The sequence below is a fragment of the Pongo abelii genome, chromosome 4 (genome assembly GCF_028885655.2).
Source record: "Pongo abelii isolate AG06213 chromosome 4, NHGRI_mPonAbe1-v2.0_pri, whole genome shotgun sequence".
Taxonomy (NCBI): domain Eukaryota; kingdom Metazoa; phylum Chordata; class Mammalia; order Primates; family Hominidae; genus Pongo; species Pongo abelii.
The window spans coordinates 183,051,316-183,062,239 of NC_071989.2; positions in this window are offsets into that span (position 1 = coordinate 183,051,316).

Here is a 10,924-nt window from a genome sequence, read left to right on the forward strand (position 1 = left end):
CTGAGATCGCGCCACTGCACTCCAGCCTGGGCAACAGAGTGAGATTCCATCTCAAAAAAAGAAAAGAAAAAAGAAAAGAAAAGAAAACGATAACAACCACAACAACTAGGTATTCACTGGAATCTGTTCTTCTCATCAAGATGTGAACTTAGGGCGGGGTCTGAGTCTACGCACCCAGCAGGTATTCACTGGAATCTGTTTTTCTCATCAAGATGTGAACTTAGGGCGGGGTCTGAGTCTACGCACCCAGCATGGGATTTGACATCACTGAACGTGAAATAGCTGAGAAAATAATCAACAATAAACTTTTTGCAGGAAAAAAGGGCAGATATCAATGTTCTTAAAGAGGGGGACACGGCATACAGTATCTCCAAACAGATTTCCCTAGGAGCCTGGGTTCACCATGCCTGGGCTGTGTGCCTCTAGGCAAGTCACACAGTCTCTGTAGCCTCTGTTCCCTCCTTGGTGAAAATGATGATGACACCAGCTATCATGCAGGGTTACTGTAAAAAAAAGTAATAATAAGATAATGTATATTCAAATGATAAATTCTTTTTTTTTTTTTTTCTAGATGGAGTTTTGCTGTCACACAGGCTGGAGTGCAATGACACAATCTCGGCTCACTGCAACCTCAACCTCCCAGGTTCAAGTGATTCTCCTGCCTCAGCCTCCCAAGCAGCTAGGATTACAGGCACACACCACCACACCTGGCTAATTTTATGTATTTTTTTAGTTGAGACGGGGTTTCACCATGTTGTCCAGGCTGGTCTCAAACTCCTGACCTCAGGTGATCCTCTCGCCTCAGCCTCCCAAAGTGCTAGGATTACAGGCGTGAGCCACCATACCCGGCCTCAAATGATAAATTCTGAGGTGATATTCTAATTTTCATTCCCCTCCAGATTGTCTGGGTGCTATCACCAGTTGTGCAACATTCTTGAAGAGAGAAATGAATGAGGCCTGGTAGATAAAAGTGTTCAAACATTGATAAATTTTGGTTTGTATAAAAAGGTGGCAAAGCATTGGAGGGATCCTTTTCATTCACCCATTCACACGTTCACTTGGGAATTTCTTCATCCAAATATGAGTTGGGCATCTTCCCCGTGTTCAGACAGCGTTGTAGGTATTGGGGATGCGGCAGTGGGGAAAATCGCATGGTACTGCCCTCACGAAGCTGATCACCCAGCCAGGAGACAAGCAAGTAAATAACGGAAGAGAGTCAGTTCAGAGGACGAGCAGCACCACGTGAGGAAAGGAGAAATGAGCTGTAGCCCGGGACAGATGGGCCAGGTGTGTGTGGGGGTGGTGGGCGGGGGCCACTTTGGCTGGACGGTCAAAGAAAGCCTCTGCAGAGGGGACACTCGAGATGAGGATCAAGACAGAGCCAGCTGAGGAGGGTTTGGGAGCATGGCCTCACATGGTGGGTACAGCAGGGTTTGAGCCGTGGCAGCTCAGGTTTGGGGTGTTCAAGGAACAGAGAGAAGGCCAGGGTGTGGGGTGTGTGGGGGGTTGGAGTGCACAACGAGTGAGAGAGAGGAGATAGGGGAATCAGGTGCATCCAGGGGGTGGGCAGGAGCTGGGGCTTATCAGAGCAGACACACCATACATGAAGGAAGCTTGGCCAACTAGGAGGGTCTTTCAAACCCCACCCTCTTGCCACTGTCCTGGACTCGGGGCCCAGCTAAGAAGGGCCCAAACAGTGAGAATGGGTCGAGGGAGGCACACAGCCACTGTCCACACCCTGGCCTCCTAGGGGTGATCCTTTCTTGTTTAGGTGACAAGGATGTCTGAGGGTTACTGTGGTTTTTGAGAGACCTACGATCAGAGAGCCAGACCTGCTCCCTCCAGCGGACACATGCCTGGAAGGTTAGAAGGTTAGTTTGCTGGTGAGCGGGTGAGATCAAGCTGGGGTTGTGTGTATTTCCAGAGAGAACCACTCGGAGTTTGGAGTTTTAAAGCCACGATGTGAGGGCTGGCAGAGAGCCTGCAGGAGGCTCTGCTGAGACGACACTGTGGCTGGGACACAATCCAGGATCATCCTTGAAGAAAGAGGCTGCCCCGAGGACCCCCGGCTCCTCCTGCTCCCTCTGGTTTCCTGGTTAAATTTGCAGCTGCCCCGCACTTGAGCCAAGCCCATGTACTTTAAAGGAAGCATGAAGAGCCCCCAGCTCTGCAGGGTTCCTGCCACGGAGGAGCTCCTGCTGGTGGATGGCCTTTCAGTGCCAAGGGTGAGAAGACAGCTTCCTGTGGTGCCCAGAAGGAAATGTCATGAGTGGTTTCCACAGTGGAAGCCGTGGAAAGCCAAATCCAGGCAAATAAATCCTGCTTGGGCATTAATAGCATGGGGACAACGGACGCCCCTTTTGTACCTGGGACAGTAATCACTGTAAGGGAACACTGCGGTTGTCAGGCCTGCCTGGGCTCTAGATGGGCATGCTGCTGATTGGTTCCCCACCTCCCCCGCCACACACACAGAACCAAAGCTGCTTTTTAAATCAGGAGCTTTCTATGAAGCAGGAGGCTTTTTGTTCTGCTGAGACTATGATGGGTTTGAAGTTTGGGGAACAGGACTGTGGGTAAATTACTCTAACAGAGGGAGGGAGAAATGTTAGAAATCCCTGAGAATTCAGGCAGGGAGGGGATAATAAACAGGTAGTGGGAAATGGGAGGAGAGAAAGGAGACATGAAAACAGCAAGAGGTTGCTTGGGGGTGTGATGTGACTCCTCTTTATCCCTCACAAGTGGTCAGTAAAAGCCACCAAATGCATAAAATAGGAACAGACTTTCCAGCTGGGATTGGTGAATCCCAGTGGGATTGCACGAGGCTGTTTTCCTTACATTGCGGGAGATTGGAGGAGGCAGTTGCTGGTGTTGGCTTGGAGGTTCCAGGATGGCAGGGGGTCTGTGCAGCTTAAACGCTACTGGGAGCTGCAGTGTTCTAGCTGGTGCTTTGCAGGATGCGATAGGCGGGGCTCTAGTCATGGAAGGAAGGGAGCATGCAGGTGGGAGGAACGCAGCACTCTCTGTGGGGTGGGGCACTTTCAGGTCTGGGGACATGCAGCAGCATGTGGGCATGTCATGGGGGAAGATGGAGCCCAGGAACGGCAAGAGGCCAGACAAGGGAGGCTCCTAGGGAATTTGCAGAAATCTCGGGGAAGACTTTGGACTTGGATTCAAGTCAGTTTTAGCCAGAATTTGAGCCTCACGAAGGCCACCATGACATTATAACCAAGATGTGGCTTTGCACAAATCACTTTTCCTCTCTCTAAGCCTCAGTTTTTCCATCTCTAAAGCGAGGGTGATAGTCCTTACCCAACAGGATTGTTGTGAGGCTGCAATGGGGACATGAATGCCAGTCTTGGCCCAGTGCCTGGCGACTAGTAAACAGTCACTTCCCATCCCCAGACCTGGCTTTCCAGGCTGGGCGTATATCCATTGTTGCCTCTACTTATCCTAAACAAGAGAAAGGCCTGTCACAGCGTGGGCTTCCTGAGGGCTCCAGCTTCAGCTGCTCGATGGGTAGAAAGATCTGATCTCCTGTGCTAACTGAGGTTGTGGTTGCTGTGAAATGCCTTCAAGAGGAGCTTGCTGCTGCCTTTGGTTGCTGCACTACGGGACCTTCGTGGGTACTGTGCGTCAGGCCTAGACACCTTTCCAAGGTGGTCTGAGAAACACTCAACTTTCCAGTTGCCAATAACACGTCACCTCCTCTGAGAAGCCCTCCTTGGCCACACCCTCTTTCCTCACAGAACTGATTGGATGCATCTCCTCTGCCCTCTGTCTGACCCTGCATTAGTGACCTTCAGATTTTGCTGTAATTATCTGCTAAGTTGGAAACTTAGAACAATCCTCATCCCTCTGACCTCCCCTCTCCCTTCTCCCCCTCCCCCATTTTTTTAGAAAGACAAACTTCAACAGTTACAGCAGACATACCGCAGGTGTCTGTGTCCAAACCCCACAATCTGTCTCTTGCTTCTCCTCCATTCCTTCACTGACTCACTGTCTTTCTCCTGAAAAGTAGCACCAGTGAGATTTCCTGGAAAATATGGCCACGAAAACTGACCTTGAAGCCTTGTAACAAATCCCAAACTCAGCAAGTCCTTGGCAACAGGCCTGTACTCATTTGAAAAAACCAGTGGACATCCTTAAAGACACTTTCATCACACCAAGAAGACTTAAGGTGCCATTTACAGATGAGGGCAGCTGTGCCTGGGACCTGGCCACACTCTGTGCCATAGTCCCTGAGACATGTCCAGGGCTCTGTCCCTACATCTGAATGAATCAACGTAAGCAAGACCTGCTAGCTCTACAGCAAATCATACCTATTCTCACAGACCTTTGAGGAGGGACGTCCTCACCCTCACTCTACTATGGACTAGGGTGGTCCTGCCTCATTCGAGGCCCAGGGTCCTCCCAGTCCCTCTAGAGCCATCCTGATCCTCCCTCACCCTGAGATCTCACACTCTAAAGCCTAAAGACAGTGGAGCAGCCTCAATACCCTCCAGTTTACTCCCGTGAGGCACTGGGCACACCATGGTCAATTATGCAAATGAACTTCCCCAAGGGGTAGATTTTAGGCCTTACTGTGTGCCAGGCAATTATGTTAATGACCACCATTTATTGAGAGTTGATTACACTTTCCGAAAAAATTACTTTATTTTTTATATGAAAAACAGGCAATGAAGGATCTCTCCAAGGTCCTCCATCCAGAAATGTTACAGACAGAGACTCGAGCCCAATCGACTGCGCTCCAGAATGCGGGAACTAACAATTGTGCTATGACACCGTCTCGACTTTGGTTCTTTTAATATTCATAAGAGTTGTAGGAGGTGAGACGTGGTCAGAGAGGTTCATAGCTTCCAAGAGGGGTCAGAGCTAGGAAGTGGCAGAACGAGGTGTTGAGCCCAGGGCTGGCTGAGTCCAGGTCCACAGCTCCTTCCTGGCCCATGTGCCTTGGTCCCAGCCTCTGTCATCTGCCTGCTAGTGGTGATGGGCTTACCCATGAATGCATTTGCTCTTCCGTCTGTGAACAGCACAAACAGTTAATTTCCCCCAGACTGATCACTTTTGTCTAACATCTGGTGCTTGGCGAGCAACACATGTGTCTCCTTCAAGGGCAACCTACTCTGGTAAAGGTTATCAGCTCTTCCTCAAAGCTGGTTGAAGGATCTTCATATGAGAGAGGGGAGCTGGGACTTGGCTAGAAAGGAACTTGGGCAAGAGGAAACCCCAAATCTCCAACTTCCATCCAGGACTCTTTGCTTGAACCATCAAATGTCTTTGTTTGCCTACTAGTTCATTGGCCACCAAATCAGACAAACCCTGAGTCTAGAGCAGAGCACAGTGCACTGTAGTTGTAGAATATTTATCAAATGAAAGAATGAAGCCAGCATCCATCCGCCAAATATTTGAGGCACACCTATTCTGCATTTGATCTTGTGCAAGGCATGGAGAGGAATACCGCGTGGTCTCTGCCCTCCAGAAACACTCAGGAGCTCACATTCCAGGAAAGGAAGGTAAGTAGACACTTGTCGCCCAGTGCAATAAATTAGTAGGCATGAGAGAAGTCAGTGCGGGTCACAGTGAGTTAACAAATGGTCCAGAGTACAGGCTACATGCCTGGCCTGCTGAATGGAAGAGAGATTAATTAATTACTCAGACTCTGCCAGCCAAGTTGTATGGAACTCTGCTTGATCTCTGACACTCTCGCTTTAAATACTGCCCTTAAGTCATATATTCTGAGAAAGAAAGAGCCGTCTCTCCAACTTCAGACAAGGAAATAGAACAGAGCCCCAAGATCTGTCTTGGTTCTTTCCTTGCTAACAGGCCCTCTGAGTAAATCCGAGTAAAAAATTAATCAGACCTCACTAATAGGGGCTGTGTTTTTGGCTGGGTAATAGAGTGCGCTGAGTGCTGCGGCAGTCGCCGCGCCCCCTCCGCAGCTGCATCCCCAGTAGGTCTGTAATGGAGCTTGAAGGAGAAAGTCTCAGACATCTGCCGTCAGGCTGCGAATTTGTTTTCTTTGGTAACCTTGGCTCCAGACTGATAGGTTGATTTGGCAGTTTCTGCCTCTGGGGGACAGAGGCTGCTCTCAGGAAGCTGGTGGGGGGCTCTAGGATGTGGGACTGAGACACGGCTGAGCTGTTAGGGACCAAGACACACCCAGCCTAGCACACGGCGTGCCTGGCTCCTCCAAACTCATCACAGCCCCCTTGTTGCCATGCAACGGAGGCTTCTTCCACTCCAGGCCACTGTGCACCCACAACCCGTCTTGAGGGCTGGCAGACCTGGGTTCAGAGCCTGTCTCTACCACTCCACCGGTCAGGTGATCTTGACCAGTCCCTTCCCCTCTAAGTTGAGGTGAAATCATTTACAAAATAGGCATGACAATAACATATTTTTTATAAAGCAAAATATCAGAAGCTATCCAAATTTGATTTAAGAATTTCATACTCCAAAGCCACAAAGATATACACGTGCACACACACACACATACAAACACACACGCACACGCACACACACACGCACACACACACACACACAGGACCACGCAAAGATATTCACTGACTGTTTGTCTTATAATGGCAAGGAATGGAAAAAAATGTAATGTTCCCCAATAGATGGTGATTAAAAATCTTGGGGTGTCCATGTTATGGATTATTTTGCTGCTGTTGAAAAGTACAAGGTAGTCCTATGTGTTCTGACAAGGAAATATTTCTACAGTGTATCATGAACTTGGGAAAAGCACGTCTCAGATCGATATCTGTAATTTGACTTTCTTACGAAAACAAAACAAAAGCCCCCAAACCCAACATATCAGAAAACCAGATATAAAATGACCAGTGAAGGGGAGACTTCGGGCTGGTTCTGCTCAGTCCCACCTACCTGTTGATGGAGGGCCTTTTGGTCTCTCCCACAGCCTCCCTGCAGTCTTTCAGTTCCTGCAAGAAGTGGGAGAGGTGCTCATGAGGGTCCAAGGAGGTTGAGGGGGTGGTGGTCTGCCCAGGTAAGTCAGATGGGAGCTGAGCAGTGCTGGGGCTGGTGCGATGTTGATGGATGCCATATGAGCCGGCAGGGATGGGTGCTCCTGTTTCACCCACAGCAAGCACAGCTGACCCCCCCCACTCCTTGGCGCTGCTGATAAACAGCACCCCCTATTATAGAAACTGGACTGTCCAGGGGGCCACACCAGGTCCAGGTGAAGGCACCGCTCATGCGGGTGGAAGAGGGTGGCCTCCAAGGCCAGTGCCCCTGGGTCTGGCTTCTTGTCCTGGGCTCTCTTTGAGCCTCCGCTTTGCTATCCTTGTCACCTCTTTTGTCCTTTCTCCTTTCCCTCCTTCCCTGTATCCTCCTTGATACAGCAACTTCAGGAAGGGGAAAATTGGCTGTGACAATGCATCTTTATTTTTTTATACTTTTGCAATTGGATCTAGGATTTAGAAATTTGAAAGCTAAGATCTGAATACATTTATTCTCTGTTCTTTTGTGAGGATCTACCCTGCAGTTAAGGGATGTTTCAAATTAAATCATGTGAAAGGAGGATGGCCACTCAATAACATAAAGGGAAGGGGGATACATTCTGATTAGAAAACCAGAATGTTATAACTACTGCTACTGCTGCTTATTGAGATTTACCGTACACAGAGTAATGTTCACACCTCTTTTGCCCCTTCTTGGTGACCCCAACAAAGCGATTCCCTCGCCTGCTTCCTGCACCCTTCATCTCGTAGACACTTGAGTTTCATAATCCATTCATGGTCATTATCACACATTGTCAGCTCTCAGCGTTCAAACAAAACCCTCAGCTCTGCTCTCTCTAATTGAGATAAATTGCTGGATATTTGGACGCTATCTGAAGATGTGGCTCCTCACTGCCTGCTCAGGAGAAGGAGGGGCAGGGCGAACCCTAGAGCCTACAGCTGTGGTTTCTTCCTCCCTAGCTCCTGGGTCCCTTCATGTCATCCTCCTGGTATCCTATTCCTGCACCCACACTCTGCATCTCCCTCCTCCACACCCCTCACCTGGCAATTCTTCCCAGAGCAGCTGGAGACTTCTTTTCCAGACAGACACCAGATCATGTGACTTCCATGAAAACCCTTCCATCTCCCTAGCAGCTTAGGATAAAGGTCAGAATCCTCAGCTGTCTTCTCTCACCCGCGACCCGTGCCACCAACACCCCCTGCCCCATAACCCCCTACCAAACGGCTTCCTCTCTGTCTGCAATGGCCAGGCTGTCTCCCGTTCAGGGTTTCTTGGTAAGGGATCCAAGGGACATCATCCCACTTTGGGACCCAATGCTCCCACTCTCCAGCCAAGTGCCACCTTGCAGTGACACTTTCTGCAGTTGCCAGGCTATCCCTAACGCAGTTGAAGCCCTGAGACCTCAAGGGGTGGAGGCAGCTGGAATTGGTAGCACAGCAGTTTGGATGCAGGCACCTGAGCTAGCTTTTGAGTGTGTGTTGTTGTGCTCCAGCTTATTTGTGCTCCAGCAACCATCTAACCTCTCTAAATAAGAGAAAATATTCTCTGGGTGGCCCCCAAGAAGGAGGCCTGATGGCACCTCTCACTCATATCCCAAGGAAGCTGGACACACACCTTCTGCTGGTTGTGCCTCCAAATCAGCAAGGAAGGGCCCGATCCCCTAAGGGTCCTAAGGCTGCTGTGGAGACCACGCACTGTCTGCAGAGTGAGAGATGCACCTCTTTGGCTGGGGAGCCTCTTGTTTGTTCCCCAGAATATGTGGCAAGCTGGGAGGCTGCACGGAAGCTTGTTTATGCTTCCTCCATACTCCATCTGTCTGTGGAGAAAGGCCACACAGTCCATCTTGGAAACCAGAATATTTGTCCTGGAGCAGACAGGACTCTCGTGCCTGCCAAAGTCCCCTTGACCTTGAAAATTTCTCCCCACCAGAGCCCTTGCCCCGGCTTCGTGGACTTTTCTTTCACTGTGCTTATCATGGATTGCAGCCATGCACGTGTCTGTGTGATGATTCGATACCCGTCTGTCTCTCTCACTAGGCCATAGCATTGTAAGAGCGCTTGATACACTTGTCTTTAGCTCGGAGCCTTGAACATAGGAGGTCTCATTAAGCATTTGTTAATTGAATGAGTGAGTGAGTTACTGAACAAACAGGCTGCTGATGGCTGAGTGACTCTACCTCTTGAAGTTTCAGCCCCTTCATCTGTCAAACGGACAAGATAATGGTTCCTGCCTCACTGGTTATTGTGAGCACCAAATCCTAAACTTACAGACTGGCCAAATTAAGCATTAAACAACTCATGTTGAGCCCTGTGCTATGGCCCCCTATGCCGGGCATAATTTTATTTCTTCCCCTTCCTGCTCTCCTTCAGCCCTAGGCTGCACTTCTTACCCCATGGGAGTTTGTAACCAACAATCTACATTTCTGTTCCCATACAACAGATGAAACTCCCTAAAACGTGACATTTTTAGGCTGACTTCGCCAGGACAGCACATCTTTTTGATAATGACAAGACGGGCCACCATTTATTAAACACTGACTGTATTCTGGGGCTCTATGTACACCATCTTATTTAATCCTCACATCAACCCAAGAGGATAAGGAAATTATTATTTCTAGTGTCAGTAGGGAAACATGGGCTGGAAGGGATAAAGGAATCTTCCCAGGGTTGCATGGCTGGCAAGTGCTCCAGGTGGGAGTCAGCTCCAGGTCTGCCCACCAGTCACCGGAGGGCCAAGGCTGTGTCTTATTCTTCTCTGAACTCTATCATTCTAGACTAACAGGCAAAGAGAATTTCTGGGCACAACTGGGTGCCAGAATGTGGTTTGCTTAGGAAGGATGGGGCAGCTCTCACTTAGAGGCAAACTCTGCAGCATGGTCTGAATACACAGGAGGGACAGGGCTCCTCATGTCCCTCCTGGGGGATGAGCCTGACCTTCAGCAGCTCATGTGGCCCCTCTACCGAGCCTCCAATTCCTCCCTGGGGACTATGGTAATTAATAATATACTCTGTGTCCCTGAGCTCTGGTATTCTCACATCTAAAATGCGAATAACGTTACTTTGGGTTAATCAAGGGATGCTTTTAAGGCACTAAGTAAATTATAGGTCTTGAAAATGCTGACTCCTTTTCTTGATCTTCAACCTGGTCACTTTTCTTTTTCTCACACATAAATGAAAAGCTACATTAATATTAAAGCTCACATTACTTTGTCCAAAATCTGTGAATATGGACCAGCCAGTTGTGCTGCTAACACCCCCTCACCCCCACATGGAGGATTTTGGAGGCGTGCACACAGGTTTGCTCTGTGGCAAACCTCACCCCCTTGCCTTGGGAGCCCACTGAGCCCCCAGGTGACCTCAGCATCTCAGTTCTATCTTGGAGGCATTTTAGGGTATGGGAGGGAACTCTTAATTATGGAATTATAGACATCTGAGATTTCCTAAAATGGCCAAGAATCCCCAAATGACCAAGCAAAGCATCCCTGTGTCTCCATCCACCCAGGTAGTCCCACCAGAGCAGGTGCCCTGATGCTCTCTCAGAGGAGCCACCTACATTGCAGCCCCAGCTGTGGACGACATAGGGCCTTCCAGGGTGCTCCAAACCCAGGGCTCCTCAGGCTTCTCTGGTTGGATGGGGATAGGCTGCCAGTCTTTTTGCAAGAACCTGCCACAACAGGCCCATGACCTTGAGGCCTCCTGTTCCCACTGCCCTACTGGGGGTGTGAAGGGGAGCTAGCTGGCGTCTCATATACATCGTCATTTTCCAGTCCCGAGAGGAGGTGTCCCACATGCTCTTCACTGCCGTGCTGAGCAGGCCTTTCTGAGTGGGATCCTGTGCAGGTCTAGAGCAGGTGCTAGAAACCTGAACCAGAGCTGCATGCACAGCCAGACCAGGGCCTTGTCCTTTGTCCAGCCCTTTCTATGTGTTAGAGGCTATGATGCACATC